Raw genomic sequence first — 10,309 nt, 5'->3', positions numbered from 1 at the left:
GAAATTCTTTTAGCAGAAGTAACCAAACATAGCATGAGTTCCATACATCCATACTAATAAAAGAGACTTAACATGAATAACAGAAAACAATATGCTGGAAGGGACTTAGAGTCTTAAAAGAACATTCTAAGTGGTCATAAAATAGGATGTGCGACAACATAGTTGAGCGAAGCATACTTATCCCCACATGTAATGAGATGTTCACCCATGATCTGATTCTTTTGAGGAACTTGCTGTTAAAAGTTTTAACTGCTTCCTAATTGACAAGAAAAGATAATGTGAGATCAAACAAAGCCCAGTTATCAATAGTTTCACATCAAAATTGTTGTTGGGGATAATTATTCGACAATGAGTCACAAAGCTCATCTTGAAAGTTATTCACATGCTTCCACCCCACATTCGTTTTGACAGCTAATATAAGGCGATGAACCCAAGAAGCAGCCATCATACACAGGGGCCTGCCTCGTGCGTTAAATGGAGACGTCTATTTTTCTCATCTAAGAAAATGGAAACGCCAACATCCTTATCCCAAAGAAAAGGACGAGGACTAAGTTACAAGAATGAAACATCAATCATTCTGATTGATTTAAGGGAATATCTAAATAACCATTATTCCACAAGAAAGATATTCAAGTGCGTGCTACCTCAAGTTTTCAAAGCATATACAATGAAATCAACTGTTTACTACTAGGAGTTTTAGCAATGATTGAAAATATAGTTGTGAAATATTATTATATTACTACAGGGGTTTTGGTTTCTAGTGATATTTTTTTTTTTTACGTTTAACGGCGTTTATAAACGTTATTAAAAATTTGTGATGTTTATCAAAAATGCTGGTCAGAGTGTCAGTTATACACGCGTCATAAAAAATAGTGACATTTTCTACAAAACGTCGTTACATTAGTAGCATTTTCTATAAAATGCTATTATATTAGCCACATTTGTATCTGAAAAATGATGTTATTAGTGACGTTTATATCTAAAAATGTCACTAATTTGTATTTGAAAAACGTCACTATATTAGCAGCATTTGTATATTTGACATGTCCTAATTTAATGACATTTTTATAAAAAAAATGCCATTACTTTGGTGGTGTTTGTATCAGAAAAATGTTACTAATTTAGCGTATTTTCTAGCAAGAGCGCTGCTACTTTTAGTGACGTTTGTACCATAAAACGTCACTAAATTATTCATTTAGCAATATTCTTGAACACAAAAGTCGTGAAATTAAGAAATGTATTTTTTTAAACAAAATTTTTTTAATATTTATTATTTTCATAAACGAGCTTAAATTCAAATACTAAAATTAATATAAACTTAATTCACATTCAAATATGTTTTTAATTAACACAAAATTTAATAATTAGTATAATAACATTCAAATTTTTTTAATACATTAACAAAATAAAAATTAAAATGTATGAAATTGATTATTGCATATATTTTGAAGGCTGCTAATTGATGAATAAATTTTTTCACCTTAATCACTAGCATGCTCAAGAACCTATTAAATAATAGCATATAATTATTAACACTTCATTGTAAGCTTTTTTTATATTAAAAAATATAAATATTTACTAAATATAACACTTGAGTTGGAAGACCACCGAGATTAGTTTTTGAAAATCGTTGTTGCATAAAATTCATAAGATGATCGAACCAATCATGCAACTGCTAAAATTTTGCACGCTTATATGCTCATCTTCATTTTAGCACGTTCTTACTCAATTTTGGCATGCTCTTATTCTCTTTCTGCTTCCATTTGCTAGAAACATTATTGTATAGTTTACAACTCCTCTCTCAATATCGCAATGTCTCGCAAAGACTAACTTACTGAGAATGTAAATTACTGAGAGTACGTCCATAGTAGGTAGATGGTGTTGGACCTAATCCAAGGCCTCAGATCCATCCATGCCTTTCTTTTCCAGCAACTTCTATGAATATCTAATTTTTCAATTCTTGCATGTTGAGAGAACTCTCAGATGCTACTTCAATCTCAATAGCCATTTTTTTCTTTTGCTTTCTTCTGTAAATTAGTCATATACAACTATCAAGTTTAATGATTAATTGATAATATGTTAAAAATAGTAAATATTTATTTTTTGTTAAAATAGATATTATAAATTATCACAATTTCTTGTGTTTTGACATTCATGTAAAATTCATCTTTTTTTGTGTGTATTAAGCGAAAAAGTTTCACGCGTCCAATTTAGCCACCCATTTCAATCTCCTATACAAAAGCATATGTTATTTGATAAGATACATATCAACCGTAACTTATTCATACATATCTTGCCTATCAATCAAATTCAAAAATTTTGAATAATTTTAATATCATGTATTTATATGTTGACCCTTTTACAATACAATAGTCTTAAACATAAGCAAACAATAAAAAGATTTTGGTCTTTCACATATATCGATCATGGCAATCAAATTCAATTATTTAGACAAGTTTAATATCATGGATTGAAGCCATTCAAATTTTTCAAAGCCATCCAAATGTTTAATTTGTATTTTTGCCTTTTAAAGGCAAAAAATAGTCTCAAATCGACATAAATGATAATTTTTTCACCCATATCAACCGTAAAAATCAAGTTCAATCAATTGGACAAGTTTAATATCAAGTATTGAAGCTATCTAAATTGTTTAAATAGAACAATAACAAAAAATTTGTAATTTTACCTAAATAGACATAAACAATAACTTTTTCCTACATATCATCTGTCTCAACTAAATTCAAAACTTTTAATAAGTTTAATATCATATATTGAAACTATCAAAACTATTAAAATAGTACAATAACTGTTAATTTACATATTTACCTTTTAACGACACAAAAAGTTCATCTATTGAAATAAGTTTAAAATCATAAACTTACTATTTCTTTTTGCTTTTTTGCAAAACTTTTTGATCCATTTGTGCGGCTATATTTCTGTTGCTTTCTGCTATCAATCCCAATCTATTTTTCTTTTTGGTCATAAAAATTAATTGGGTATATCGTAAAAATACAAATATTACTAATTTAAAGCATAAAATACTTTTATTATTTCATTCTACTATATAAAATTATAAATTAGTACCTCTCATTTTCTTGAGAATCAAAATCTAACTAATTGTTCATATTGTCACCTAATCACATTACAAGGTACATTTTTCATCGTCGCCTCTACAGTTGTATTTCTATCGAAATACTTATTATTCAAATTATGCTTATAATCTTTCCATTTTTTTCCAATGACTTAAGCACAAATGAAGTTGATATTTCAAGTCTTAAGTGTAATAATACAAAAAATAAAATTTTTAATCAATAAACCAAATTAAAATAATTAATTTTTTTATATGTAATTAATTATACTAATACTTTAATAAAGTTTAAAGCATTGGGTCTCAACTCCTTTCCATAATTGCTTTAACTCTTTAATAAGAGGTTGTAAGTAAATGTCTATATCATTACTCGAACCTTTTTTCTCAAAAATTATTATAGACAATATAAATGATTGTTGCTTCATAGTAATCCATGATGGTAAATTGTAAGAAATCAATACAACTGACCAAGTACTATAACAAGTACTCATCATTTTGAACGGGTTGAATCAATCAGATGATAGTCCAAACATAACATTTTAAAGATCAAATGCAATGTCTGAAAACCTAAAATGAAATGATTTTCATGCCAAAGAATCTGTAGGATGCCTCAATGATCCATCATTTGTCTATTTCTCATTATGTCACCTCATTGAATCTGTAGTTTTGAAAGACATGAAGAGTCATTGAAGTCTTGATATTAATGGAGAATAGCATAAAACCTTAACAGGGCTTTTTTTAATACTAACCTTATCACCATCCTTATTTAACCTGTCATCGGGATTTTTGTTCACCAAACGAGAAATACCACACACATGACAAGATTCTTGATTTTTTCTATCACCCCAATACAACATGCAATCATTAGGACAACTATAAATTTTTTTTATATTCGAGACCTAAATCCTTGATCATTTTTTTTATTCCTTACAAGATTCAGGGATTTTTGCAAAAGAAAATATTTCTTTCATAAACTCTAATAATAAAGTCAAAAAGTTTTTCATCCATCCACAAAAGCATTTCAAGTGAAAAAGACGAACATAAAAAGATAATCTTGAATGCTTCAAGCCCTCATAAAGTTCTTCATTCTTATCCTCAAGCAACCTATAAAACTTTGATGCTTCTCCTCTAGGTTGTTGGTCACCTACACCTATCCTAAGTTCACCAAATTCATTCATTTCAATATTTGACAGATTAAATCCATCATTTTGAGGAGAAAATTATGAAAATATTGGTTATAAATGTTAAAAGCATCTCGTAAAATGCCTTCAATAACATCTATTGTAAAAGGATCATGTTGGTGTTAGAGAGCCCTTAAAGTTGAACAAACTCTAAAAGAAGACCTTGATGGTACAGACTTTTTATGAAAATATTAATTAACATATCCCGAGAGAAATTCAATACAAATTAAATGTTCAAAAATAACTTGACGCATTTGTCAATCTATATTAGCACACTTCACACATGGGCATAATATCATATTATCTTCTCCATTTAGTACTTGTTACATAATCAAACCAAATGTATATAAATAATTTATATGAAAATGAACATGTCAAATACTTAAGTTTACTATGTTTTAAGCAAAAGATAATAACAAGACCAGTACTTATAGAAAATGAAAACTTCTTATTGTGAAATATTTTATTAGGTATCTGATATTATGAATGTTAAAATATGTTACTAACATAGACAGTACCTAAGAGTTTTTGTAGTGGAGTTGAATAAGATAAAAGAGGTACAGAAGAAACCTAGAAAAAGAAAAAAATGAAAAAGAAAGGGAAATGGATGATGAGTTGCAAATGAGTATTTGAGGAATGTGGGTTTTGAAGAAAATTGTTTAAACCAAAAAGAAAATCACCAATCGCAAAAGCTTAAAGAATAGTCGAATTAAGTAAAAATATCAATAAAAAACTAATGAATAGTCGAAATGGGGTTCTAAAAGATAATGCTTGAATAGTAAAAGCTAAAGAAAAAGAAAAGTAAATTGTAGTTGGTCTGGAAAGAGAAATAGTAAAATAATAAAAATAAAGCTTCAAGTTGGTGATTAGATGTGCTAAGTTTGGAGATAATTTTATTAAACCGGATTATTGAAGTCGTTTACTAAGAAAAACATCTTCAATAATTTCTTCATATATATTTTTTAAATATATTATAGGCATCATCAACAGAGTCATAGTAGAATTGTTTAGGATTATTAAAGGTGTTTAAACGCCTTCAGAAATTTCATCTAATTTTTATGGTGTATTTATTAAAGGTTTTTTTTTGCATAATACGCCTTCAATAATTCTCTTCTTTTTTGTGAATATCAGTGAATGCGATTTTCTACTAAAAATACCTCCAATAATTTCCTTTTAAAAATTATTTGAGATTATTAAAAGTTTTTTTTTTTATAAAATGCCTTTAATATTACACTTCTAAAATTTTAAGGGGCATCGAAGGCATTTATTCTAAAAAAATACCTTGACTAATTCTTTTTTTTTATTGAAAAAATTTATTGAATGCGTCTTCTAGTGAAAAACACATTCAATGTTCCATTACTCAAACTTTAGGATAGTTAGTGAAGGCGTTTTTTGAGAACAAACGTGTTCAATAATTTTCTTTTAAAATTTTTGAGATTATTAAAAGCGTCTTCCAGTGAAAAATGCTTTCAATATTTCACAACTCAAATTTTAATACGGTTAATGAAGGTATTTGCTCTAGAAAAACGCTTTCACTAATTTTTTTTAATTTATATACATAATTATTGAAGATATTTTTTGAGAATAAAGGCCTTCAATAATTTTCTCTTAAAGTTTTTAGGAATATTAAAGGTATCTTTAAGTGAAAAAAGCCTTTAATTTTTCACAACTCAAATTTTAAGATGGTTAATGAAAGTGTTTATTCTAAAAAAATACATTCACTAATTCCTTCTAATTTACGTACATAATTATTGAATGCATTTTTTGGGAACAAACACATTCAAAAAATTTTAAAAAAAAGTTTTAGGATTATTAAAGGTATCTTCTAGTGAAAAACGCCTTCAATATTTCACAACTCAAATTTTAAGACATTTAGTGAAGACCTTCACTAATTTCTTTTAATTACATACATAATTATTAAAGGTATTTTTTTAGAACAAATGCCTTCAATAGTTTTTTACTAAAATTTTTGAGATTATTAAAGGCCTCTTTCAGTGAAAAATGCATTTAATTTTTCACAACTCAAATTTTAAGACGGTTAGTAAAGGCATTTATTCTAGAAAAATGCATTCACTAATTCTTTCTAATTTATGTACATAATTATTGAAGGTATTTTTTTAGAACAAACAGGTTCAATAATTTTTTAAAATTTTTTTAAGATTATTAAAGACGTCTTTCAGTGAAAAATGTCTTCAATATTTCATAACTCAAATTTTAAGACAATTAGTGAATGTGTTTATTCTAAAAAAATACCTTCATTAATTCTTTTTAATTTATGTACATAATTATTGAATGTGTTTTTTAAAAACAAATGCATTTAATAATTTTTTTCTTAAAATTTTTAGGATTATTAAAGGTATCTTTCAGTGAAAAATACCTTTAATTTTTTACAATTTAAATTTTAAGATGGTTACAATTTTTTACAATTTAAATTTTTAGAGCAAACGCGTTTAATAATTTATTTTTAAAATTTTTAAGATTATTAAAGGCGTCTTTCAGTGAAAAACGTCTTCAATATTTTACAACTCAAAATTTAAGACTATTAATGAAGGCATTTATTCTAGAAAAATACATTCACTAATTCCTTTTAATTTTTACGTACATAATTATTGAAGGTATTTTTTTAGAACAAACGCCTTCAATAATTTTCTCTTAAAATTTTTAAGATTATTAAAGGTATTTTTTAGTGAAAAACAACTTCAAATTTTCACAACTCAAAATTTCAAACGATTAGTAAAAGCGTTTATTCTAAAAAAAATACATTCATTAATTTCTTCTAATTTACATACATAATTATTGTAGGCATTTTTTGATAACAAACGTGTTCAATAATTTCCTTTTGAAATAGGTGTCATTACCGATAAATATGAAATTTATTCTTTTATGCTGAGTTTGTGTAGATAAATGTTTCTTAAACCCATTCAATTTAATTTTCAGGTACCTCATCAACCTGATAATTTTGAATGTGGATATTATGTCCTTCGTTTTATGCAGAAGATAGTGCTAAATGATTTTATGACCACACTATTCAAGGTTAGTATAAATTTTATAAACTTGTTATATCTTCAAAAAAGTAAAAATGTACATTATGTTCTCATTTATTAACATTCACTTTTGATTTTTTTTTAGAGGGAGAGTAAAGAAAGCTTCATGAAAGATGAACTGGATGAAGTCCGTAAAAAATGGTGTGAATATGTATTATCATTTATCAATGTTGATAAACTTTCAGGTTAAACATTGTTGGTTGAATGTAAATATATGAGGAACAAATTATCATAATGTTTTTAACATGCCATGTTGAATGGAAACTTTAAGTTTGAACATTAGGGTATTGGTTTAATATTATTGATATACTTAATATGAATACACTACGTGTACTTAATATATTATTGAGTACAATTATTTCAAAAATATATATTAATATGACAACGTTATCAGTTTTAATTTTGGATGTATGGTCAATTTATTGAAATACAATAATATTATTATGTAAATTTCAAAATGTAATTTGTAGTATCACATATATAAACCAAATATTTTTGGGTATAAATATACAACTGACTTTAAATGTTTTTTGGGCATAAACCTACAATTGATTTGACATATACAATATCAAATATATTTTTTAATGGGATTAATAAAGGCGGTTTTAGCAAAAAAATGCCTTGAATCATATCTAACAAAATGTTGTTGAAGGCATTTTTAACCAAAATCGCTTTTAATAATCTCATCTAAAAATATATTGTGTGAAATATTAAGGTGTTTTGGGGAAAAAAAATCCCTTCAAGAACCCATACCGAATATTGTGTATGGATTATTAAAGGCATTTTTGAAAAAAAAACTACCTTCAATAATTTTTGTTAAAAATTTATTTATTGGATTATTGAAGGCGTTTTCACCCAAAAACACCTTCAAGAATCTGTTTCATATTTTTTTATAGATTATTAAAAGCATATTTAGCAAGAAAACATCTTGAATAATCCTTAACAAAATGTTATTAAAGGCGTTTTTTTATCAAAACTACCTTCAATAATCTCACCTAAAATTTTATTATGTGAAATATTAAAGGTATTTTGGGCAAAAAATACCTTTAAGAATCCGTTTCAATTTTTTTATATGGATTATTGAAGGCGTTTTAAAAAAAATACCTTCAATAATACCAACTAAAAATTAATTAAATTGATTATTAAGGGCATTTTCCTATCGGTAACGCCTTAAATAATCCCTAACAAAATGTTATTGAAGGTGTTTTTGAAAAAAATTACCTTCAATAATCTGACTATTCAAATTTATCATTTGAAATATTAAATGCGTTTTGAGCCAAAAACACCTTTAAGAATCCATTTCAACTTTTTTCTATGAATTATTTAAGGTGTTTTTGACAAAAATCACCTTTAATAATCCTACCTAAAAATTTATTGATTGGATTATAAAAGGTGAGTTCGACCAAAAATGCCTTTAAAAATTGGTTTCATATTTTTTCTATGGATTATTAAGGGCATTTCTCTACCAAAAATACATTCAATATTCTCTTCAAAAATTTTTAAAGAATTGGTGGAGGCGTTTTTTCCAAAAAAATGTCTAAAACAATCAATTACAAATAATCTCTCTAAAAACTCAAAAAAGGTTAAAATGAGGGATCGACGCTACCACCTTATGGTTAACATCTATACGATCCTAAAATTTTAATATGATATTTATTGAAAGCGTTTTTTTTACCAAAAACACCTTTAATAAGCTTGTGAAATTTTTGGTGGAATTATTAAAGGTGTTTCTTGTAGAAAACACATTCAATAATCGCATATATTTTTTTATAATAAGATTATTGAAGGTGCAGTCTGCCAAAAATGCATTCAGTAATTTCCTATCAATTTTTTAACAGGATTATTCAAGCCATTTTCTACCAAAAACACCTTTAGTATTCACTCAAATTTTTAAGGCATGATTATTTAAGGTGTTTTAGTCAATAAACGTCGATAATATCAAGTTTTTGGTGACGTTTATAAGTAACAACGTCGTTATTTGAATATTTAGTGACGTTTTGATAATAAACACTTTAAGTTTTATAAAAACACGGAAGCTATAATGTTTGTAAGTGAAACGTTACTACAAAACTGTCACTAATCTTCCATTTTCTTGTAGTATATTTATAATAATTTTTTAGAGTTATTTTTTTCTTTTTTTTTAATTTTTTATATAAAGATAAATTTTTTTTTTGTTATAAATTATTGATAACGATAAAAAAAAAGTCACTACAAAATCATATTATGTTGGTAATAATTTTTTATTATTGTTACCTAATTAATTTTTTTAATATTTTATATAACGATAAAAAAATAATTGTAATATCCATACCATATTTATAATGATAAAAAAAATTGTTTCTAAATATCATTAAATTTACAACAACTTTTTTAATTGTTGTCAAATTAATTTTTTTAATATTTTATACAACAATTGGAATAGTTGTTACGAAATCTTTATTATTTTGTAAAAACAAAAAGTTGTCAGAAAATCTTTTCCAATTTGTAACAATTGAAAAAGCTATTGTGAAATTATCAATAAATGATTGGTTCAATCGGTTAAGGCTCGTCTTTCTCGATAAAAAGATTTTAGATTCGAATTTTGTAGGTAGTCACTTGTCAGGGTCATTTCTAATACATAACCTATAATCATCTGTTGTAAGTTCTCAAATATAACATATCTTATCATGACCTGAATGACTGAACAACCCCCTGATTTTTCTTACCAAAAAAAAAGTTGTGAAATTATATTATATTTGAAACAACTTATCAGTTGCTTAATCAAACATTTTTAATATTTATATATAAAAATTACTTTTGCCGTTGTGTATTCCTATTAGCTTTTACATCAAGATGAATTTTTTCTTTTAATGTGAAGGCCATGAAGAAATTTCCATATGACTAAACCTATATCGATATTCTCATGTCTTACTCAAAGATCTCTTTGAGATTTGAAACAAATATCAATATATATATATATATATATGATTGATTCATTTATATTATTGTAAATATTA

This window comes from Durio zibethinus, chromosome 17 (assembly GCF_047325235.1).
Source record: "Durio zibethinus cultivar Kanyao isolate XHJ-2024 chromosome 17, ASM4732523v1, whole genome shotgun sequence".
Classification (NCBI taxonomy): domain Eukaryota; kingdom Viridiplantae; phylum Streptophyta; class Magnoliopsida; order Malvales; family Malvaceae; genus Durio; species Durio zibethinus.
This window is presented reverse-complemented; position numbering follows the sequence as displayed.